Below are 18,574 nucleotides of genomic sequence, written 5' to 3'. Positions count from 1 at the left end.
GGGCAGTGCTACCATACACAGTTGGAGAACCAGGACTGGGGCTCCAGCAACAGGACTGCACTGAGGGATGGAAGCTCCACTAATGGTACTAGTTAAAGGCATGAGAATAGACAGAGAAGGCAAGACACCTGAGAAATGCTGAAGTCCGAGGACAGAGCCCACTAACTCCCATACGAGCTTCTTTCCCCAACCCCTCCCCTCCAGAGATGATTGCCTCCTTTTGCAATCATTGGGGTCACATTTCCAAAGCATGTGCAGCTTTGAATATGAAAACCCTCCCTAACTGCCAGCACCTGGGCAAATTCAAATCACATACTTGGACTCCTCCTTGCAAATGGGAAGGATGATTGGAAAAATGTGACTCCAGAAACCAGATCTGGACTGAACTGAAATTGCCTGAAAAATGAAAGTATTGGCACAATTAACAAAAAGGGACTGGATTCCTCTATTTATTTTATTTATTTGCAGCTAAATCCTACACAGCTTGCAGACCTTGGGAGACAGCCATCCTTTTATCATTCCTGATACGGACTTGAATTTCTAAGAAATGACTTTTTTAATGGTCTGTGGAATTGGACTCCTACTAGAAGCAGTCCTAGGACTCCCAGTCACAATGTTTTAAGAACAATCCTGAGACAAGAGCAAGAGCTCTGAGGGGACTTGAGTGCCCACAGACCCATGAAGCCATGCGCTGACCTCAAATTGGTCTCTTCAGGTGTCCTAGAAAACCCAGCTCTGCACCTAACTCACCCTCTGCATTGGGACAAGGTAGAGCAAGGCCTGATGTCATTTTAGGGACCCACAATGGCAGAGGACTGCATTGGCTTGTCACACTGCCTGAAATGTTTGCATTTCAGTGTGAAGCACTGAAGTCCCCTGTCTTCTCTAAATCAAAGTGTCTCAGAGGTAAGGACAGGATCTCTAATTTTTTTAAGACAAGCAGCTTTTCACTTAAGGTTAAAAACCAAATGGAGAAGGGTGGGTAGTGATGTGTCTGGTTTTTGTTGTAAGCCTGGAGGGTGAGCAGGTGGTTAGGAGAGGGAAGGGTGTCAAGAAGGCCCAGGCCTTCCCTGAGCCACTGGTAGAACCTTCAGGAATAAGAGAGATGAGCCATTGGGCCTGAGGAGAGGGCCTAAGGAGAGTGTATGAGGGGCCTGGGCCACTCTTTTCATATGTGGCCCCACAGGCACACCCTCACTGTAATGATTGTGGAATCGGGAAGCATCACCACGGTTTCCAATTCCTTACCACTATTATTACCATGACTGTGCTGAGTGCATGTGCTTTGAATTTTCAGTGAGCCTGCTAGCCCAGGGACACTTCCACCTGCCCCGTTATGCAGTGACACAGACTGATGGACCACAATAGCAGAGAGCAGTCATGGGCCTCACATCTGGGGGATCAGGCCTCAAGGATCTTGCGTGACAGTTTATTCCGGCTCTCCTATGTCTCTTAAGAAATCCACAATTTTGATTTTCTGTAACCGCCCCTGCCCCCCGCCCCATGCTTTTAAAAGCACATATTATGTGCCAGATGCTAGAGTAAGCATATTGGATATATCATTTATTTAATCCTTACCACAGCACTGTGAGGTAGATGTTATTGTTAACCAATTTTACAGATGTGGAAACTGAGGCACAGAGAGATTAAGTAACTTGGCCAGCACTGCTCTGCTCCAGCAGAGCTTCTGGAAGTCAGCTGGCCAGCTAGACTCTTTCAGATTACTTTTCCTAACCCAAGCCCACTTCTGAATTGTCTCTCCCTATTGATTCAACCCCTGTGGTGAGGGGTTTATCTTCAAATGAGGTTTCCTGGGATAGCCCTGCTGTGGAGTCAACCTGACCAAGGGCCAGCTGCACCACTCACCTGGGGGCAGTTGCCTGTAGAACCAGAGAACAGAAATAACAAACTTCACTAGGGTTGGCCACAAACCACAAGATCCTCTAGAAGGACCCCAAAATGTCCATGAAGACCAATAGTCGGATTACTGACCATGCTGCCAGAGAAAGAAAGTGCAGCCTACCAACTACCCATCCAATTTGAGCCACATGACTTGTCAACGTGGGTGTTTTCTGAGGAAAACCTTCAGTTCACCCAGCAATTCCAGCCTCAGCTCTTTTCAGAGTCTGCCTGAACTGGCTAGATAGTTGCCTCTGGGTCACTGTAACCCAAAAAGGCTTAATTAAAATCAGGAAATAGGCTCAAGTTCCTCTGCTGCAATACTATAAACTTTAGATAGGCCAAAGTAGGCTGCAAGGACACACAGGGATAAAAGGTACTTTGGATACAGCACAGTCATCTGGGATACTCATACACACACGCACATGATACCCTCCTCCCCCCATAGAAATTAAGAAATGAGAAAAGGAAAGTATTTGGCTCTAGGTGAGCTTCCTTTGTAAAGGCTGGAGACAACAGCATTGTCTACTGAACACATTTTGTCTGGGTATGGGGGAAGCAATCTCTCTAGCCTGAGGGTCTCAGGCAGGACTTGGCCTGGTGGGTGCTTAGGGCCAAGTGGGGGATGACTGGCAGGCCGAGGGCATGAGGAGGATAGAGGAAGAAAGGGGACAGAAGGTGAGAGGGGTGAGAGACTAGAAAGTGAAGGGAACAGGCACAGAAGGGAGAGAAGAGAGACGCCAGAGATGTTTGGAGTAGGGGCAGCTGGGAGAACCCATGGCGCTGACAGTCAGCTCCGCATCATGATAAAGCCATTTCCTGTTTATCAGACATCATTAGGGCATTAGAGTTCTCATACCAAAGATTTATCTAAGAGTAGACATTTGGCCCCTTTGGGTATCAATCCTTTTGAACTCAGTTTTGTTTTTTGTTGTTTTTATTTGTTTATTTGTTTGTTTTTACCGTGAATATACCTTATTTAGTCATTTTTGTTTACAAGTGAAACTCTGGGAATTCAAAATTAACATCATTACCTATGAGCTTCTTACAGACACCAGAAAAAGTTTCAACCTTGTGTGCCACATTGTTCTGCTGTGCTTTGTCCAAATGAACCTTTGTGAGGCAGCTGCCATCCAGTTTCAAGTGGATTCTCTTGCCCACAATTTAACTTGGAAAGACCAAGTCCTCAAGATCGCATGGTACACAGCTATCAGAGTATGGCTCCTGTGATGCTTTTGCTTATTTTTTGTATGGCTTTTTCAAGTTGGCTTAGGCAGAATTCTCCTCTGAGCAATAAAGACAACATGCTTCTCACTGAACTCTTTCTCCAATTCGCGTACTAGCCAGACTTGGATTTTCTGGGAAGATTTCAGTTGAGAAATAGGAACAAAGATTATGATAGCTTTCTGACTACCACCAACTTCAGTCTCCTTGGCTGCTATGATATTCAGCTCCCTGAGCTGAGTCTTGAGGTCCACGTTCATCTTTGGCTCCAGAAGAGCCTGGGAGATGCCGAACTTGAACTTGTCTGGCTTCTTGCCGTTGGGTTTCCTGATCCTGGTGTTCAAACTGAACATGGCCTTCTCCTTGCTGAGTACTGGCTTAGGAAGAAGCCCAAGTCTCAGTTTGGAATAGACAGCTTTTTGAAATGTATTCAGACTCCACTGCTTTCTGAAACTAAACGTCCTGAGTCCTTTTTCTGGAAAGAGTGGTAAAAGAGGCAAGGAGTTTGCTTGTGAAAATTGGTTTAATTCTTTAATAGATATTTGTTTATTCAGGGCCTCGTATCCACTAAGCACTGTGTTGGGTGCTGTGGACATGACAGACCTGGAGCCTTCTTATGGAGCTTGTTCTGCCTATAATTTGGTCCATTTTGAGGGGGTCAGAGAATGAACACTTCCACTTCCTAAACTGTGCTGGGCTGTGATGCAGTAAGGTCTTTGAGGATCTCGGGAATAAGTTGGGTTGTTTGCCCTTATAATAAAAGGCTCCAGATTGTGGTGCCGAGACTTCCCAGTGTCAGCTGTCGCTCTGTGCTGCTGTCACCGTGTTGTTTCTTTAGGAGCAGAAAGATGTGATCTCTTTCCTAACCCTATAACAAAAGACAGTTAACAAGAGAAAAGCATTTAACAAACTTATTTAATCAAATTTTACATGACATGGGAGCTTTCAGAAATGACGACCCAAAGACCCAGGGAAAGTTGTGTATTTTTATGCTTAGGTTCTATAAAGAATGTATAGAAATGTGATTGGACAAAGGGTATGATCTAATGGTAATAGACTGAAGGCAGAGGGTACCCAGTAAGTCTTGTCTGTTTAGATTCTTCTTGGCATTTCTGTGTAGCATTCCTTCCTCCAGGGTATAGGGCAGGAACTCTCTGGCATGAGGGTCTGCGAGGGAGAAGTGACCTTTCTAGATTGTATGGGTTGCCTTGGAGGAGAGAGGTTCCAGTTTCTATGATTCACCCGGGGCAGGAGACAGGAGGGTAGGAGAAGGTCAGAGAGATACTTTGCTTGTGAGGTGGCAACTGAGACCTTCCAGTCTCCTTTAGTTCAAAGTACTCAGCATGCCAAAGTACCATCATTTGGAGTATCATTTTCTGAGGGCCAGCACTTCTTATCTGCCATGTTATTTAACACATGTTTGCCTAGGCTAGGGCCTTACAGTGACTTTTCTCTCCCACGGAGTATAAAGTAGATGTGTTTTGTGATAATGGTTGGCCAGTTGGATGTATTTCCTCTTCCTCCTTAGTGCAAAGCTGCATTCCACATGGTTGAGGTTGCTGGAAGTACAGCTTCCAAAGAAGTGAGGACTTACAGTATAGTATAGTCAGTGGCATGCTGGCAGATGTCCAACAATTGCCTCCCTCAGTTGAGCAGTGAGGGGAATGCTGGTTTATAGTGTTTGCTGATTTCCATGGTGTAAATGCTCCTACCATGGCCAATTTCAAGCTCCCGACATGATATCACCGAACAAGGAGTCGGGAATACATGTGCAACAGCATGGCATCACAGAGTATTTCCGCCGCACAGATACAATAGATGTAAATAACCTCAAAAGCATAGGTAACATAAGTGTAGTAAAATAATTAGGAAGTGATGAATTTTGAGTATTCATTAGCTTTGTCTGTGTTTGGTTTTGTTTTTTTTTTTTTTTTTTTTTTTTTTTTTTTGAGACATAGTCTTCCACTGTCGCCTGGACTGGAGTGCAGTGGCGCTATCTCGGCTCACTGCAACCTCTGCTTCCCAGGTTCAAGTGATTCTCCTGCCTCCGTCTCCTGAGTAGCTGGGATTACAGGCGCCGGCCACCACACCCGGCTAATGTTTTGTATTTTTAGTAGAGATAGGGCTTCACTATGTTGGCCAGGCTGGTCTCAAACTCCTGACCTCGTGATCCACCCGCCTTGGCCTTCCAAAGTGCTGGGATTACAGGTGTGAGCCACTACGCCCGGCCAGCTTTGTCTTTAGTATAACCTAATTGTAAGTTTAGATCATTTCACTTTTAACAATGGCTATATTTAACAAACTGGGCCACAAAATTCATGTTGAACCATCGATTCTCACTATCTGGATGAGTGTGGTGCTGCTTCACTTTTCTCTTAGCTTAAGCAGTAGAGAGTCTGAGTAAACTGGGTCCCAAGGCTCTTGCCCCCACTTTAACCAGAGCAGCCCTGCTTGTATTCATTTCATACATAATGGGGTTCTGTGTTTGAGCAGAGGGTTCCAATGTTTTTTATTTTTTAATCTTTTTTTCTGTCACCCAGGCTGGAGTGCCGTGGCACAATCTTGGCTCACTGCAACCTCTGCCTCCTGGGTTCAAGAGATTCTCATGCCTCAGCCTCCCAAGTAGCTGGGACTACAGACAGGTGCCACCATGCTGGGCTGATTTTTGTATTTTTAGTAGAGACGGGGTTTCGTCGTGTTGGCCAGGCTGGTCTTGAACTCCTGACCTCAAGTGATCCACCCGCATCGGCCTCCCCAAGTGCTGAGATTACAGGCATGAGCACCCAGCCTCCATGTTTTTTAAATGTGTGGGTTTTTTTGAAAAGCATTGGTATAGATGGTCTATGAGGTTCCTTCCATTTATGATGTCTTAAGTTAGCCATGTCTTGCTAACCTTCCATTTTCCCTTTCGTTCCTTGTCCCCTCTTGTCACTCAGGCATCCTATTCCTGCTATTCCCAGAGATCCTTCTGTCCCATCCCAGGCTCTCCATCTTCACTGAAGAGATAGCTGTTATCAGCTGATATGGTTTTAGGTGATATTCCTCCCAGGCATATTTTACTTTTCAACACGTGACTCCAGAAGACACATAAGGTCTTTCAAATACAAAGGAATGAATTTCTAAAAGCTGGAATTCCAGGCAGGGTGCTGGGGGTGAGGGGTGGGGTGCTGTCTGTACTCAGTGCCCTTAAAATCATAACACTGAACAGTCAGACCTGATTCTACTTTGCAGTATCCTTCAAAAATCTCTTGATTTCGATGGGTTGCTAAGTTACCCCCAAAGAACGGCCCAAGAGTGTATCTCTATTTTTCTTTACACAACACAGTTTTCTTGCAGTGAAAACTAAAACCTTATCCTAGCAGATGTTTGGTTCGTCTTCCCCTGAATGTAGTTTTCATCCATGAAAATGATAGAGAGGCTGCAAAGGTTATGGATATGACACAATCCTTTCTGAAGGCAAATTCACCCTCTTTAGCATGCCAGAAAAATTATTTTTCCAGGAAAACTAAACACTAAGCACATGCTTGGATGTTCCTTTCAAGCAAGAGAGGAGCCCTTTCTATCCCATTAAGGTCAGGCAATTGCCCAAGTGATTTGCTTCACTGCCTATCATAACGGGGAGTGTGGGATGGAACCAGCAGGGGTTTACTCTCATCTCTCTCCATCCAGCAGGCTAGCCAAGCAAAGTTCATAGGCACAGGCACCCTCCGAAGCCTGGAGTCAGAGAGGCTGAGGCTGGGGGCCACTCGGGACCCCTCCAACACACATACACAAACACACACACACACGCACACACACACACACACACACGGATACATGCATGCACACACATAGAAGCCCACAACATTCCCTCAGTTCAACACGGCAGCTCATGAGAGTCAGTATAATGGAAGCAAAAGTAGAGCAGAGCAGTGGAATAAGATGCATGGAACCTGGTTGCCCAGGAGGCCACGGGATGGGGCACAATAATGAGCTTCTTGGCTAGCTGCCCAGTCTGCTGGGTGCATATTGTTCAAATGTAGATAGGACAGCCAGTGGCCCAGGAGCTGTGGGGGACAAGAGGGCTGCTATTTCCTGCCTGCATGGCTACCTTCAGAGGCTTAGGGTTACTTTCCCTAGCTTTGCTTCTCAGGTTCTGTCCCCACTTCCTACAACAGCAGCAACCTCCCTTTGGCCCCATTTTGCTGAGGACATGGCTCACTATCTGAAGGCTTCAACTGTAAGGAGGTACGTATGCATGCCCAACACACAAAACAGACCCAAAGCCAAACTCTGTCCAGTTGAGGCCAACTTAGGCAATAAATCTTGCTCAATTCCCTGGTCAGAATACCTCTGGCTACCTCTGCAAGCCCAGTCTAGTCTTGATTCAGAGCCCTTTGGCCAAGGTCCCTGCACAGTCGGCACTCTTTCCTCTTCTCTGTCCAAGCTGAGCTCACTTTCCCCTGGCTTTCCCCAACGTCCTTCACTTTCAGAATTGGAATCTTTTGAACCAAAACTTTCTTTCTTACAAAAATATCTTCTCTCTCACCTCTAGCCTTCCATTCTAGACTTCTAGGTTCTCTTGTGTCTTCTAACACTTGAATTCTGAGGGAATTTGGTCTCTCCAGGGGAAGCAGAGAGGCACTCCTTATTTATCCAATAACATTCAATGGCTAATTGTCATTTATAGACCATCATGGAAGTCATCAATCTCAGAGTGTGCTTTCCCTGTATCACTTGCTCCTGACGTTGGAGAGAGATTCGAAATCTAAATGTAAGCCACCAGCAAAATACTGTCTCTTCAACGCACCAAAAGGAAGGAAAGTTAGTTTATCTTGTAGAATCTTTCAAAGTACTGTGGACTGGTTGAGTAAGGGTAATTAGAAAAAGGAAAAGGGAAGTCAAGGACAAATTCCCACGTAGTTGAAGAAGTCTCACAATAAAGTAAAACTTCCCAAGAATTGCCGGAAAGCAAGTCTTACAACCATTGGGAAATGATGAGTCCAAGAATTTCAGAAGAGCCTCCACCCTTCACCTGGCCTTGAAATCACCAAAGAGCTCCTACTGCTCCACTCCAGGCTCAAGAAGCAAGCTGCTTTTCATTGCTACTTTTCAAAGTGTGCTCATATCCATTATCTCATTTGATTCTCACCATGACCCTGTGAGGTAGGTAGGACAGATATTAGTTTTCCCCGGCTCACTTCTGGAAGATTCCCAGGAGTCAGATTTTGCACAATTGTAAGTTGACAGGTTTGGCTCTATTTGCACATGCTAACAAAATCTGGCCTGATCCAACCGTTATGTAAAGGGAAGATTTGTCATGCAACATTGACCTAAGCTATGCAGAGAGAAGCCTGATCATCGGGGAAGGGGACTAGGGGAAATTTAATAATTTCTTGGGAAATGAAATAATTCTACTCCTCCTTTCCCTTTCTGGGCCTAAAAACCCAGGCTTGAATGGGAAGGGCTTGCATTATCCTCAAGCTACTCAAAAGATTTCTTGAAGACTGGATACCAAGGCCAAATTCCTATATATTTAGCTATATTTGATCAACCTTACCAGTTAACCAACTAGGCATCGTGGGTCCAGCTCTTGTAGGGAGGAAGAGACAGAGAAGTAGGAGATCAGGGTCAATGGATCCTGACCTCCAAAAGCTTACAGTTTTGCTGGGAGCTAAACTTGTACATACTACATAACAATGCGTAGCAGCCAAACAAAAGGAAGAGAAGGTCAGAGAGGGTTGAGACAGCCAGGGGAGGCATCCCAGAAAGTCAGAACAGGGGGTGGTTAGGAGCATGACCTCTAAGGTTGGGCAGTAAACATGGCTTTGAATTCCAGATCCACCATTATCAGCAATGCGAACCTTGAGCAAATCACTATATGTGATCCATAAAATGGGGTGAAAATGAATAAGTACTTTAAAAGTTGCTGAGAAGATTAAATGAGCACAGTATGGTATCCATTATCTCACTTGAGTAAGTAAAATTTGGTGCTATTTAAGCTAACCATTAAAAATGGGGAAGATTTGGAGACACTCAGGGGGAGAGACAGGACAATACAAGGCACTGAATTAAACAAAGGTACTGAATTAAAAAGGAAAGGAGGTGGATGAGGATATCGAGAATACTGGTCTTGCTAAATCAGAGGGTACATACATATAAAGTGAGTAGGAGAAAATAAATTGTGCAGATTGGGTGCAGCAAGATGGTAAAAGGCTACCAAGTGGAGGAGTTTAGACTGGATATGATAGGAAGGGAGAAGCCACCAGAGAATTTTAAGCAAGAGAGTGACTTGACAATAGTAGTCTTCGAATAGGATTGGCCTATGGAGCACTTGGTGACTTGGAGAGGGACTGGAGGATATCCATTATTTCAGGCATGAGTTGATATGCACCTGGACTAGAGATATGAGAGTGAGAATAGAAAACATTTGAAAAATATTTTGTAGGAAAAACTAACCAGATAGAGTAGGTAATTGGATATGGGAGATGAATAAGAAGGAAGAGTCCAAGAGTCTTCCAAAGTTTTTAGTCTAGGTGACTTCAAAAGTGGTGGTGCCATTGTTTTTGCTTCTAAGTTGGAGCTGAACAATGAAAACACATGGACACAGGTAGGGGAACAACGTACCCTGGGGCCTGTCTGGGGGGCGGGGGGAGAAGAGCATCAGGATAAATAGCTAATGCATGCAGGGCTTAATACCTAGGTGATAGATTAATAGGTGCAGTAAACCACCATGGCACACGTTTACCTATGTAACAAACCTGCACATCCTGCACTTGTATCCCAGAACTTAAAATTAAATTAAATTTTAAAAAAGGAAGTGGTGGTGCTGTTGACAGCAAAATGGGAGTCAAGAAGAGCAGTAGACATGGAGGGAAGATGATGGACTCAATGTTCAATTTATAGAAATGTCTAGAAAAAAAAGTTGATACTGGAATACCCTAGAGAGTAGAATTTCCTTCTTTTTTTTTTTTTTTTGATGGTAAAAATTTTTTTTTTTCTTCTTCTTTTTTTTTTTTCCTTTTTTTTTTTTTTATTATACTTTAAGTTCTAGGGTACATGTGCATGACGTTTATATCATGTATAACTCCCCAATGCAATCCCTCCCTCCTCCCCCCTCCCCATGATAGGCCCCAGTGTGTGATGTTCCCCTTCCCGAGTCCAAGTGATCTCATTGTTCAGTTCCCACCTATGAGTGAGAACATGCGGTGTTTGGTTTTCTCTTCTTGTGATAGTTTGCTAAGAATGATGGTTTCCAGCTGCATCCATGTCCCTACAAAGGACGCAAACTCATCCTTTTTGATGGCTGCATAGTATTCCATGGTGTATATGTGCCACATTTTCTTAATCCAGTCTGTCACAGATGGACATTTGGGTTGATTCCAAGTCTTTGCTATTGTGAATAGTGCCGCAATAAACATACGTGTGCATGTGTCTTTGTAGTAGAGTAATTTATAATCCTTTGGGTATATACCCAGTAGTGGGATGGCTGGGTCATATGGTACATCTAGTTCTAGATCCTTGAGGAATCGCCATACTGTTTTCCATAATGGTTGAACTAGTTTACAATCCACCAACAGTGTAAAAGTGTTCCTATTTCTCCACATCCTCTCCAACACCTGTTGTTTCCTGACTTCTTAATGATTGCCATTCTAACTGGTGTGAGATGGTATCTCATTGTGGTTTTGATTTGCATTTCTCTGATGGCCAGTGATGATGAGCATTTTTTCATGTGTCTGTTGGCTGTATGGATGTCTTCTTTTGAGAAATGTCTGTTCATATCCTTTCCCCACTTTTTGATGGGGTTGTTTGTTTTTTTCTTGTATATTTGTTTGAGTTCTTTGTAGATTCTGGATATTAGCCCTTTGTCAGATGAGTAGGTTGCAAAAATTTTCTCCCATTCTGTAGGTTGCCTGTTCACTCTGATGGTAGTTTCTTTAGCTGTGCAAAAGCTCTAATTTCCTGGACACTTACACTCTCCCAAGACTAAACCAGGAAGAAGTTGAATCCCTGAATAGACCAATAGCAGGCTCTGAAATTGAGGCAACAATTAATAGCCTACCCACCAAAAAAGTCCAGGACCAGATGGATTCACAGCTGAATTCTACCAGAGGTACAAGGAGGAGCTGGTACCATTCCTTCTGAAACTATTCCAATCAATAGAAAAAGAGGAATCCTCCCTAACTCTTTTTATGAGGCCAACATCATCCTGATACCAAAGCCTGGCAGAGACACAACAAAAAAAGAGAATTTTAGACCAATATCCCTGATGAACATCGATGCAAAAATCCTCAATAAAATACTGGCAAACCGGATTCAGCAGCACATCAAAAGCTTATCCACCATGATCAAGTGGGCTTCATCCCTGGGATGCAAGGCTGGTTCAACATTCGCAAATCAATAAACGTAATCCAGCATATAAACAGAACCAAGGACAAGAACCACATGATTATCTCAATAGATACAGAAAAGGCTTTTGACAAAATTCAACAGCCCTTTATGCTAAAAACGCTCAATAAATTCGGTATTGATGGAATGTACCTCAAAATAATAAGAGCTATTTATGACAAACCCACAGCTAATATCATACTGAATGGGCAAAAACTGGAAAAATTCCCTTTGAAAACTGGCACAAGACAGGGATGCCCTCTCTCACCACTCCTATTCAACATAGTGTGGAAGTTCTGGCTAGGGCAATCAGGCAAGAGAAAGAAATCAAGGGTATCCAGTTAGGAAAAGAAGAAGTCAAATTGTCCCTGTTTGCAGATGACATGATTGTATATTTAGAAAACCCCTCGTCTCAGCCCAAAATCTCTTAAGCTGATAAGCCACTTCAGCAAAGTCTCAGGATACAAAATTAATGTGCAAAAATCACAAGCATTCTTATACACCAGTAACAGACAAGCAGAGAGCCAAATCAGGAATGAACTTCCATTCACAATTGCTTCAAAGAGAATAAAATACCTAGGAATCCAGCTTACAAGGGATGTAAAGGACCTCTTCAAGGAGAACTACAAACCACTGCTCAGTGAAATCAAAGAGGACACAAACAAATGGAAGAACATACCATGCTCATGGATAGGAAGAATCAATATCGTGAAAATGGCCATACTGCCCAAGGTGATTTATAGATTCAATGCCATCCCCATCAAGCTACCAATGACTTTCTTCACAGAATTGGAAAAAACGGCTTTAAAGTTCATATGGAACCAAAAAAGAGCCCGCATTGCCAAGACAATCCTAAGTCAAAAGGACAAAGCTGGAGGCGTCACGCTACCTGACTTCAAACTATACTACAAGGCTACAGTAACCAAAACAGCATGGTACTGGTACCACAACAGAGATATAGACCAATGGAACAGAACAGAGTCCTCAGAAATATACCACACATCTACAGCCATCTGATCTTTGACAAACCTGAGAAAAACAAGAAATGGGGAAAGGATTCCCTATTTAATAAATGGTGCTGGGAAAATTGGCTAGCCATAAGTAGAAAGCTGAAACTGCATCCTGGCTAACACGGTGAAACCCCGTCTCTACTAAAAATACAAAAAACTAGCTGGGCGAGGTGGCGGGCGCCTGTAGTCCCAGCTGCTCGGGAGGCTGAGGCAGGAGAATGGCGTGAACCCGGGAGGCGGAGCTTGCAGTGAGCTGAGATCCGGCCACTGCACTCCAGTCCGGGCGACAGAGCGAGACACCGCCTCAAAAAAAAAAAAAAAAAAAAAAAAAAAAGAAAGCTGAAACTGGATCCTTTCCTTACCCCTTATACGAAAATTAATTCAAGATGGATTAGAGACTTAAATGTTAGACCTAATACCATAAAAACCCTAGAAGAAAATCTAGGTAGTACCATTCAGGACATAGGCATGGGCAAGGACTTCATGTCTAAAACACCAAAAGCAACGGCAGCAAAAGCAAAAATTGATACATGGGATCTAATTAAACTAAAGAGCTTTTGCACAGCTAAAGAATTTCCTTCTTTTACTTCCTTTCTGACAGACATAGACCTCATTTTTTGTTAGATGATTATATTATCTGCAAATATTGACGATTTTGTTTCTTCCTTTCTGATGCTATTAATTCTATTTTTTATTCTATGGCATTGGCTTGGAGCTCTAGTGAAATGTTGAATAGCAGAGTAGAAGTAGAAATAAACATTCCTGTCTTGTTCTTGACTTTAAGGGTGAAAACATCTAATATTTCAACATTTGTTAACAAACACTTGTGTATTCTTCTATGTGTGAAACATTATTATGAACACTTTACAAATATTAGGCTATTTAATCCTTCTACAATGTTATGAAATAGATACTATTTTTGTTGTTATTGTTATTCCTCTTTTACAGATAAGAAAAGTGAGGCATAGAAAAGCTAAGTAACTTGCCCAAGGTCACACAACCAACAAGTGTTCAAAGCTCCACTGCTTAGCTTTGGAGACTGTGTTCTTAACTACTCTGCTACACTTGCTGCCTCTTTAAGTATGAAGTTTTCTGTATCTTTCTGGAAAGTACTTTTTATCAAGTTAAAGTTTCCTTGTATTTCTAATTTTCTTAGAGCTTTCTAAGAGCAAATGAGTACTCAACTCAGTTATATCTAACATCTTTGCTGCATCTATTGAAATGATCATATTATCTTTTCCTTTATTATGTAAATATAATGAATTACATTGGTATATTTTCTAATGGTGAACCAGCCTTGAATTTCTGGGATAAACCCTATTTGGTAATGGTATAGTCTTCTTTTTCCAAAGTGCGGGATTTGATTTGGTAATAATTTATTTAGGGGTTTTATATAGAGTTAGTTTTCTGTCCTCATACAATTGGTATTGGTGTTATGATCTTTGGAAAATAAGTTGGAAGCTTCTCATCTTTTTTAATGCTCTGAAATTGTTTGTTTGGTAAAGGGATTATCTGTTCCTTAAAGTTGTTGTACACTTTAAAGCCTACTTGTGTGTGTTAAGGGGGCTGAGGTGTACACATCTTTGATTCTATTTCCATTTCTTCTCTAGTTTTGTTGATATAGCCAGATTTTCATCTTGCTCTCAAGCCAATTTTGGTAAAGTATCCAGAAAATTGTCTATTTCATCTACATTCCAAATTTATTGGTATAAATATTAATACAAAATGCCAATTATTCATAATTTTATACCCATACCAGGACTCACACAATTACTAAGAATAATATTCTCTTATACTTTTCAATATATTCTTTTTTATTTTTATTTTTTGTTTAGTCCCACCCTTCATATCTGATTTTTAATATATTCTAAATGCAGTTCTGTCCTCTCTCTCTCCTTTTCTTCTTCTTCTTCTCCCTCTCCCTATCTTTCTCCCTCTCCGTTTCTCTGCCTCTTTTTACTCTTGAGTGGTGGTTGTTTTTTTATTTGTTTTTTGTTTTGTTTTGTTTGTTTTACTTTAGCAAACTTGCTAATCTTTGCCTATTTTCATGGTCTTTCCAAAGAGCTGGCTTCTGCTTGTATTGATCAACATTTCATTTTTGTGTATTTTTGTAAATTTTGTGTATTTTGTAAATTTTTGCTTTAATCTTTCTTAGCATACCTTACTCCTGCAAAGCTCATCTGTCTGGAATATCCTTTCTCCTTCCCTTTAACTTGGCTGACTCCTACTCATTCTTCAGTTTATGCATCATGTCTTTCAGGAAGCCTCCCTGACACTTCAGAGTGATTTAAATGCTCATCCTCTGTCCTCCCCCAACAACTTCCAGACCTCATCATTCCATGTTATAATTAGCTGTCTGCTTTATCTCTCTTCCCTATTAGACTGCAAATTCCTTGAGGGCAGGGACCGTGTCTGGTTCATAATTGTACTCCCAAGCACCTAACATAGTATTAATACTTGCCATCCCCAATAGGAGTTCAAATGGAAATTTTACTGGAGGTAGCAACCCACCCATAAGCTGGTAGGTAGATCTCACAAAGGAGCTCCTAGTACAGTCTGTTGCCTGAAGTTTTGGGTCTTTTTTAAAAAAGGAAAAAATATCCTTGGTAGCTTTAGTTTCTTGATTTTTAACATAATCAAATCTCTTCAAATGTGTCATTCCATGGTCTGTCTACCCTTTGGGGACGTGTCCTGCGCATTCTACCTGTGCACTCCAGCATGGATCTAGAGGGTTCAACCCCAAAGGGGACAAGGCCAAGAGTTGGCCCTAAAGGAGCTGAGACTGACCAGAGTTAGAGTCTGCAGGCTGCCCCAGGGCTTTTTTATTTCAAAGCAGCTTCCTGCATGAGAGCCTTTTCCTTCTCTGCAGTGAACGTTGGGGTACCTCACCCCCACTTCCACTCCTCTTGTTTCCAGTCTCATCTGAAATACCTTTCCCTCTATATTCATCTTTCCTCTCAATTCCCTCTCCTTATTTGCCATTGACCCTGTAGTTTTTTATTACTTGTGTCCAGGAGGTGTTTCGAGAATGTGAACTGAAGTAGTAGTTTATGGAATTGGCAACACCTATGCTCTGCTGCCCTCAGTTTTCTTCTGGAAACTTCTGTGGTTAGCATTCAGGTCCAAGGAAAGCAGAACACAGAACGAACTGAAAGAGAGGCATACCCAAATCATGGAACACCATCGGCATCAGGGCTGGCTCCTGCCCACGTCTCAGCTCCCACCTCCACCCTAAGCTACAGGCTGATAGAAGACTATTTCTAGAGACAAACATCAAGCTGGTGACTGAGGGTTTTCCTGCTCACTGTGAATTTACTTCCTGGGAAAGATGGTCTCACTTCCTCACATCATCTGGGTTCCTCTTTGAGGAAGGCACCATGAAACTGAAAATATAAAAACACTTCTGAAAGAAAACTCATTCTGAAATTGTAGGGAGGTCAGAGAATACAGGACCCAAAGGATACCCACTCTGCGCTACCTGCCTAAGACAGAACTAAGGAAAGAGAGATGGCTACAGGGAACCATGCAGGCCCCAGGGGTGCTAGGGAAAGGTGATGGACTGATGCTGCCAGGCAGCCTATCTCAGTCTTTTCTTTCTTCCTTTTCTTCTTCTTCTTTTTTTTTTTAGAGATGGGATCTCACTATGTTGCCCAGGCTGGAGTACAGTGGTATGATCATAGCTCACTGGAGCCTCAAACTCCTGAGTTCAGTGATCTTCCTGCCTCAACCTCCTGAGTATCTGGGATTACAGGCAGGTGCCACCATGCCCAGCTAATTAGGTTTTTATTTTTTTATTTTGGAGAGGTGGGGTCTCACTATGTCACCCAGGCTAGGCAAACTCGTGGCTTCAATCAATCCTCTTGCCTCAGTTTCCAGAGTAGCTAGGACTACAGGCACATGCAACCATGGCCAGCTAATTTTGTATTTCTTTGTAGAGAGAGGGTCTCACTATGTTGCCCAGGCTGGTCTCAAACTCCTGGGCTCAAGTGAACCTCCCACCTCAGCCTCTCAAACCTTTGGAATTACAAGTGTGAGCCACTGCACCTGGCCCCCTACCTCAGGCCTTTCTAAGGTTGCTTTGCTGACAGCAAATGTGCTCCAGGCATTGCGCTGGGCTCTAGGGATATAGCAAAGAACAGGACACAGTTACTGCCTTGAGGAGCTTATAGTCTGGTGTCTGTGTGGGACACAGTGTCCACATTTGGAACTCTCCTGGCTACTATGCTATCTGGCACCTTGACTTGAGTATGTACCATCTCTTCAGCATTTTCAGTGGCCCCAGAGACAGAAACTGCATCTCATTTATCTCTGTACCCCCAACATCTAGCACACTGCTTAAAATATGATAGGTACCCAACAAACATTTGTTAGATGAATAAAGGAAGGAAAGAAAGAAGAAGGGAAGGACAGAAGGAAAGAAAGGAGAAGGGAAGGACGGAAGGAAAGAGGGCTAGATGAGGGGTTCCAGAAATGTTTCATATTGACTGGAGATGATGTTGAGTAACTTTCATAAGAGCCAATCTCAGGGAAATGCTTGAGTCCCTGATGATCATTGATTGGACTCCCCAGAAACAACCCTTGTCAAGATGTCTCTGAAGCAGCTGAAATCCTGAAGCAGTTCCCAAAGTCATGGGACAAAAACTCAGGCATACCTAGGTCAGCTTCACAGATGCTAGTGACTTTGAATCGGTCACTTTTATTGTAGTGTTTATTCATCCTTGAAGGTATTAAAATAATAGGGTAGAAAAATAGTTTGATGGTTCCTCAAAAAGTTAAACATGGAATTACCATATGACCCCACAATTCCACTTCTAGGTATATACTCCCCAAAAATCGAAAACAGGGACTCAAACGAGTACAAGTACACGTGTGTTCACAACAGCACTACTCACAATAGCCAAAAGGTGAAAACAACCCAAACATCCATCACATGATGAATAAACAAAAAATATGGTATATCTATACAGTGGAATATTATTCGGCTCTAAAAAGGAATGAACTTACTGATATGGGTTACAATGTGGATGAACCTTGAAAACATAATACTAAAGGACAGAAGTCAGACACTGCGGCCTCATATTGTATGATTTTATTTACATGAAATATCCAGGATAGGTAAATGTGTAGGGATGGGGCACTGATGATTTCCAGGGTCTGGGAGAAATGAGAAGAATCTGCTTAATGGGTAGGGGGTTTTACTTTGGAATGATGGAAATGTTTTGGAACTAGATAGAAGTGATGGTTATACAACATGTGAATATACTAAATGCCACTGAATTATCCAGTTTAAAATGGTTAATTTTATGTGAATTTCACCTCAGTCAATTATTTTACCTTGGAAAAAGTCAGAGTAGAACAGCCTCAATTCTGTGGGCAAACTGGGTAGTTGTGGGAAGTGGTAGACTAGCTAGGTGTAGAGTGGGAACTATTTCCTTCCCTACCCACCACCCCACCATGCCCCAATGCTTGTTCCTTTCTTCAGCTAAGTCAAGTGTTTATTCCTATCTCCATTCCTGTTCATATCCAAGAATCATCTGGAATTAGTCTTAAGAATATTCTACTTCTCTAAGGACTGTTCATCAGGAAAAGCCAGTTGTAATTTATTGGCAGCCCTTCTAAGAAACCCCAAATATAAAAGATTTTAGGAATATGGAAGCCAGCATGTAGACATATGTCAGCTTAAGAAGATGGCCTTTTGAGAAGAGTCGTCAGAAATTGTTGATGTAGCCAAGGTGATGGGTGCATACAAAATGCTGGGTACCTGGGGGATGTTAGGAAATGCTTGTTGATTGACTAATTCCTTGACTGAGTAAATAAAGACATTTGCATTATCCTAAGTGAACTAACACAGGCACAGGAAAGCAAATACTGCATGTTCTCACTGATAAGTAGGAGCTAAACTTTGAGTACACATGGACACAAAGAAGGGAACAGCAGACACTGGGGCCTAACTGAGGGTGGAGGGCGGGAGGAGGGTGAGGATCAAAAAACTACATATTGGTTACTATGTTTATTACCTGGGTGGTGAAATAATCTGTACAACAAAGTCCCGTGTCACGAAGTTTACTTATATA

At 42.6% G+C, this 18,574-nt stretch overlaps 1 protein-coding gene and 1 pseudogene across 2 annotated transcripts in view; one reads left to right on the top strand and one right to left on the bottom strand.

Annotated features, from left to right (window-relative positions):
- Positions 1–18,574, top strand: part of PLAC1 (placenta enriched 1) — a 203,543-nt gene that overhangs the window by 110,683 nt on the left and 74,286 nt on the right. The window lies entirely within an intron of this gene.
- Positions 2,869–3,476, bottom strand: LOC117078344 (annotated as a pseudogene).

The sequence above is a fragment of the Trachypithecus francoisi genome, unplaced genomic scaffold (assembly GCF_009764315.1).
Source record: "Trachypithecus francoisi isolate TF-2019V2 unplaced genomic scaffold, Tfra_2.0 Lachesis_group6, whole genome shotgun sequence".
Lineage (NCBI taxonomy): Eukaryota > Metazoa > Chordata > Mammalia > Primates > Cercopithecidae > Trachypithecus > Trachypithecus francoisi.
Note: the sequence above shows the minus strand (reverse complement) of the source record. Positions and strands in the feature narration are given on the sequence as shown.